This window comes from Microcebus murinus, chromosome 8, assembly GCF_040939455.1.
Source record: "Microcebus murinus isolate Inina chromosome 8, M.murinus_Inina_mat1.0, whole genome shotgun sequence".
NCBI classification, from domain to species: domain Eukaryota; kingdom Metazoa; phylum Chordata; class Mammalia; order Primates; family Cheirogaleidae; genus Microcebus; species Microcebus murinus.
Genome location: NC_134111.1, coordinates 78,693,080 through 78,699,277, shown reverse-complemented (window position 1 = coordinate 78,699,277; position 6,198 = coordinate 78,693,080). Strand labels below are relative to the sequence as shown.

At 46.0% G+C, this 6,198-nt stretch overlaps 1 long non-coding RNA gene across 1 annotated transcript; it reads left to right on the top strand.

Moving 5' to 3' along the window:
• The first annotated feature begins 1,873 nt into the window (after positions 1-1,873).
• Positions 1,874-5,794, top strand: LOC142872304 (uncharacterized). Its single transcript, XR_012920510.1, has 3 exons — positions 1,874-2,656; positions 2,951-3,068; positions 5,690-5,794. It is a non-coding gene; the product is annotated as an uncharacterized LOC142872304 (long non-coding RNA).
• The last annotated feature ends 404 nt before the right edge of the window (positions 5,795-6,198 follow it).

The following is a 6,198-nucleotide window of genomic DNA, read 5'->3' as shown; positions in this document are numbered from 1 at the left end:
ACATGAAGCAAGTTGTCCCAAAGCACGTCAGGGTGAGGGTTGGGCTTAAACGTGGTTCCTGTGAAAGGTGGGGTTTTGCTTTCCAGCAGGGACTGTCTTTGTGTAGACATGCCAGTTTTGCTTTCTTACATCTCGTCTTGTCCTGCAAGATACCTTCGTTATACTTTTCCCAACATCAGAGAATTTTTAAAAGCTTGGTTGAAAAGAATCATAATAAAAATCTATAAGCACCAGGCTTTTATGTATTTCACTTTTATTGAATTTCTTTTAGTATAAAAGTAACCTATTTTGTAGTATTCAGCCCAGCGTCTATCCGCAGATAGAATACACTGAGTGAGGGCTGAGAGGCAGAGGCGGGTGGGGGGAGGATGGCCAGGCTGGGGGCAGGTGGAGACGGCATTACATTCATTTCCTTTTTTGTTCTCTTTTTGTGTTTTTGTTTTTCTATAGGTTGGGGTGATTTTCTGATATAGCTGAAGGGTGTCTTCTATGTTTCATTTTTTAAAAGTCTTCTCGCGTTAATGATCAAATAAATAAGAAACAATGACCCAGAATAAACATGGCGTCAAAACAGCTTGGTTTGGTGTTTCGGGTTAAAACCTTCATCTCCTCCTAGTTTTACTCAGAGATCCAGGTGTGGCATCAAATGAAGAATGTGTGTCAGCTGATAACTTATTTTAAGTTTAACCTCATGTCCCCTTTTGAGAGGAAGAGACTCTTCAGGGGTGCCTCGCGGCACAGTCCCGCGTTCTCGAGTCTTCCTCTTCCCGAGCGCCTCTTCCGGCTGTTGGCGCATGCGCAGGAAGCACCTGCGCTGGGAGGTGCCTCACCGCGTCACCGCCTGTTGGTGACAGCGTGGTGCCTCTGCGCACGGTGACGCTGAGTGCCTCTCTAGGCCAGGGCCGCGGGCGGCACCCCGCCAGAGAGAGCAGGGGTGTGACGGGTGGCTGGGGAAGGGCAGGCTCACTCCACCTGCCTTCTCACTGGCACCAAGCAGGACACCAGATCCCTCCAAGGTGTCCCAACAGTGAGCCTGCCGATGGTGCTTTGTCCTCTTTCCCACAGCCGGGCTTCTGCCCGGGAGTCCTCCCAGGCTGGGTTGTCTGCGTGGGGGAACCGGCTCTCGTGGGCTGTGATGTGCGACTGCGCGGTGGGTGGGGAGGAGGGGCTGCCCAGGGCTGGCAGTCGCAAGGGATGCAGGAGAGACGTGCCAGCCGGGGAACTCTGGCCTGCACAGCCTGCCCTCAGTTGGCCTCTCTTGCCCGGCCCCGCTTTGCAGGTGGAGAAACACACACAGGGTTTCTCTCGACGCCCGGGAGTTTGCCGATGGTTCAAACAGGGCCCGGGCTTGCCTTAGCAGCCACACCTGGGAAGACTGAGGATGGCACAGTGACGTACCTCTTTCCTAGCGACAGAACTCCACACCCTCTGCTGTTCTTGGGCAAGGGTTTGTCTGCTTTTCGCCACCAGGGCCCCAGCTGGGCTGACTCTGCCCCCCCCCCCCCCCGCAGAAAGGGCGGGCGGGCTGTGACAGTTGTATCTGCTGAACGCTTTTACCTCTCGCAGAAGAGGGAGGCGGGAACCGCTGCAACACAAAGGCATCCACGTGCTCAGCTTTGCCGGGTCGGACGCCGTTCTTCCCTCCCAGAACGACATGTGTCAAACTGTCTCTCTGGGATCTCCCTAAATTTGATATTTTGGTACAACCTGTTTCCAGTGCTGAAAAAATACATTTCTTCTACATTACTTCATTATCATTTAGGAAATTGCCTGTTCTCAATTATCCTGACAACTCAGAAGCTTATAGTCCTAGATTTTCTGTTTAAATATCCATCTAGGTTTTTTTTTTTTTAATTCTTCAGGATGTCTGTACAATAGCTCTTTTGTCTTTTTTTTCCCTGCACCTTGTAACTTTTCAGGATGTGGTGTTATCTTTCTCACGAGGACTGGAATTTGCTGCACATGGGCCCTGTGGTTACTTCATTTTTGCCTAAGCCAAGCCCCAGCCCTCTTCAGAGAAGACGGCGGCAGTGAGTGGAGGAAAAGGAAGGAGAAACCCAAGGAACATCACTTTCTGGCTAACTCCTCTTAAAAATCTTGATTTTATTGAACACTATAGCCTTATCCCCCCCCCACACACACACACAAATATGTCAAAATATTGCTTAAAATGCTATTTCACTAGATTTAAAATACTATTTAACTGTTTCTTTAGTAGGATGAAATGATACACTAAATATTATATTAAGGCAATCGTCACAGAATAATAAAGCTGGCAAAAGTCTTACATGCATTTGCCAATGCCCCTCAGAGAGGAAATGGAAGATTCTACAGAGAGGGGAGGTCATCTGAGCTTGGGTGGCTGTGCTGGAAGACTGGGAAGGGCCCAGTTCTTTGTCCATCTCTGCATCCCACCAATGACGTGTGACTTTACAGTGCCCTCCAATCTGATTCTGAGCTCAGACTGGCTTTGGCCAATGGGATGTTAACAAGTGTGACACAACTAGATGACACAACTAGTTCTCCTGCTCCTCTGCCACCACCACAAGGACAAGGCTGGGCTAGATGAGAGAGAGAGATGTGGGCTACAGAGCTGAGCTGCCCCAGCTGGGCCAGTCTAGGTGATCTGAGCCCCAGGTGAACCCCAAAGGCACAAGTGAGTCCAGATGAGATCAATGAACCTTGCACATGTGAGAGAAATGGATGGTCATTGTTGCTTGGCACTTAGGCTTTGTGGTTGGTTGTTGTGTAACACATGGTGTCCCCCCCCAAATTCATATATTGAAGTCCTAACCCCTCATGTGTTGGTGTTTGGAGATGGGGCATTTGGGGACGATTAGGTTAGGTGAGGTCGGGAGGGGGTGGCCTGGTCTGATGAGATTTATGCTCTTTTAAGAAGAGACACCAAAGAGCGCACTCCGTCTTTCTTATTTGCGTTCTCCATCGTCAGCGGAGGTCACGTGAGGACACGGGGAAGGCAGTCCTCCGCAGGCCTGGAAGATGGGCCTCACCAGAAACCCGCCATGCACATCTTGGACTTTGAGACTCCACAGCCGTGAAATATCAAGGTCTGTTGTTCAAGTGCCCCAGCCTGTGGAATTTTGTTATTGCAGCCTGAGCACATGGGCACACGTAGGAACAGAGAACTCACACGGTGGCAGAGTGAAGACGAGGTCCTGCGCAACTTAACTTGAGTCTGGAGCTCTTTCCACATTCTATGTGTCTCCTCCCACCCTTGTCCTGAAGGCATGTGTGAAAGTTTAAAGGTTCTCTCTTCCCTTCTCCTTCCAAGTTCTTCACCTGGTGCCCTCTCCGAGTTCGCGGGCTCTGGGCTGGGGCTGGGCTTGTTGGCGCCAGCCTGCCACTTGGAGCCGGGCCTGTGCTGTCCGTGCAGGTGGAGGGTGGACCTCCTGCCTCCTGACCGTTCTCTCATTGCCAGGTGTAATAAACCCTCCCAAGCTGCTGTGCTTCTCATTTTCAACTCAGAACCATCTTTTTTCTTTCCTTTGCCCATTTCGAATGACAACTTGATAGTAAAAGGAAGAGTTTGAGATGCAGTCATAGTACTTTCTGATTTCTTTCTCTAATAGCTAGATACACTTTTTTGGGCAACTGCTACTTAAACAGAACTCAAAATGAATGTTGAAGAATGGAAATAATTTGATAGAAACTGGTAAAAAATAATAAGAACAAAGAACTCCCTGAGTGGCTAGCTTTAAACTTTAGGCATCATATTATTTTTAGTGTTTACTAACTAGGTTTAAGATTCATAAAAAGGAAAGAGAGAATATGGTTCCTGCTTGAGTTCTGATAAAGAAGTCTGCTATATAGCTAAAAAATATATTAACCCTATTTATAACCCATCTGAAAAAAATTAAATTTCATATTATACTATTAAGATTATGCATATAAGTGTATACAATTAGGGAACTGTGTGATTCTATTTCTTTCATTATTTAACATTTTAAATGATGATTTATAGGCCAGGCATGGTGGCTCACGCCTGTAATCCTAGCATTCTGGGAGGCCAAGGCGGGCAGATTGCTCAAGGTCAGGAGTTCTAAACCAGCCTGAGCAAGAGCGAGACCCCATCTCTACTAAAAAATAGAAATTAATTGGTCAACTAAAAAAATATATATACAAAAAATTAGCCAGGCATGGTGGCACATGCCTGTAGTCCCAGCTACTCGGGAGGCTGGCAGTAGGATTGTTTGAGCCCAGGAGATTGAGGTTACCGTGAGCTAGGCTGACGCCACGGCACTCACTCTAGCCTGGGCAACAAAGTGAGACTCTGTCTCAAAGATAAATAAATAAATAAATAAATAAATAAACGATGATTTATAAATATATATTTAAAATGTAGTAAGTGGAATTGAAGAATAAAGAAGCTTCACATGATGGCCATAGTCTTAAAGGGCACTTTATATTTTGCTACTGAGGGTGCACGTGGTAATCAATGTGAGAATAGCAGAGAAGAAAAGTAGAAGGTCAAATGCTTGTTAGTATTATTTGTTAAATGTATTTATCCCACCCTTTCCCCAAAAGGATTTGTGATGGTTTATTTAGTTTTCTCTTTGGAGTTTGCATAAAAAGTGGTGACCAAGAAGAAGCAAGTTGTTGAAAAAAATGATGAGGATTGGAAGCCATGTGGGGGGGTTGGGGGGGTGGGCAGGGAATATTTGGTACTTCTGGGTGACCTTGAACCACTCTGTCCTATTCAGACTCTCAGATGAAAGAGCTTTCATCTCCCCCATTCCTTTAATCGCGTCCACCTCCCATCATGAAGGGGCGGAATCCTCCCTGGGACTGGCTGAGGAGGGGTCTCCTGGAGGCATCACAATAATGTCAACAGAGAACTCTTTCATGCATTCAGCCCACTGGAGTAGGAGCTGCTGGGCTCCACCATCGATGAACCTGACCTTAGACACAGGAGCCGGGCGACAGCTGTTCAAGCAGGAGTGTCTAAGCCTGTCAGTGAAATTTGTGTATCTCCTCAAACACGAGAAATAATACAATGCTTTAGTCACACGGGGAATCCATTAGACTTGGCAATTTAATTTCAACTTCCTTAAGATCTTTTCTTGAGGGGTTGGGGGCAGGGGTGTCTTCATAGTTAGCATAATAGATCTGATTAGATTCCCCAGGGATTCCTGACTTGTTCTTTGGGTGATTTTAAGAATGTGATTTTTTTTTTTTTAAATGTCAATCTTGTCTGAAAAGAAAATAGGTTATGAGCTTTGATCACTTATCCTTTCAGATTAACATTGAAATGCTAGAGGTTGGAGATCTGTCAAATGGGGCAGCAGAAAATATGGTTATCTCCAAACAGGGGAAGTGCAGATTAACAAATTTCATATCCAATAATATTTATCGAGCGTTTGCTTTGCTAAACTGAGAATGCTCCATTCTGAGTCAGTGAGTGTTCAAAGCTTCACAGAATAAATCTGTATTAAATGAAAAATAAATCAATTGTCACGGTCGTATACCCCAGAAAATTTACAGCTGAAGTAAGACAGAGAAAAGTGACCTCCGCCTTCCTCTTTCCCTCCAGCCCCGCCATCTCTTTACACCTACTGGCAAGTCTCCCCCACCCCCAAACACAAAAGTCATTCAGCTCAGGATTATGTCGGCTCATGTGAAAAAGGGTGGTATGAGCTCATGCTTAACTTTGTTTGTTTTGTTTCATCAGAAGCAGTTCTTGAAGCCGGGTGTCAGAACTGGAAGCTCTGTTGCTTCATCCAGCCGTTGCCTGGGCTAGCTGTGCCGCCTTTCTTTCGAAAACCTCAGCCGTGTATTTTAGGAACACAAGAAAATCAAACAATCGTATTTATTTTTCAAGTGCTTTAATTAATTCCATTTAAAGCTGGAAAGGAGAGAGGTTTTAGGGAATTTTTGGCAGCACTTCTCTTATCCACATTTCAAAGGGGAAAAATGATTATCTCCTATTCTGGAGTTTGGGGTAGGTGGTATTTCATTTGAATAACCAAAAAAAAATTATCTTACTGAAGAATTGCAGGATTTTGCTACCAAGGGTCACAAGGTGTGGGGAGTAGGACACCTGGTCACTGCCTTTGACCAGGAGTGATACCAGAGGTACATGCACTTCTCTCCAGTCTTCCCAACTGGTGCTTTCGGGTTTTGGATCTCTGAGGTCCCTTCTAGTGCTTCAATTATATAGTGGCCCCATTTCTATAGGCA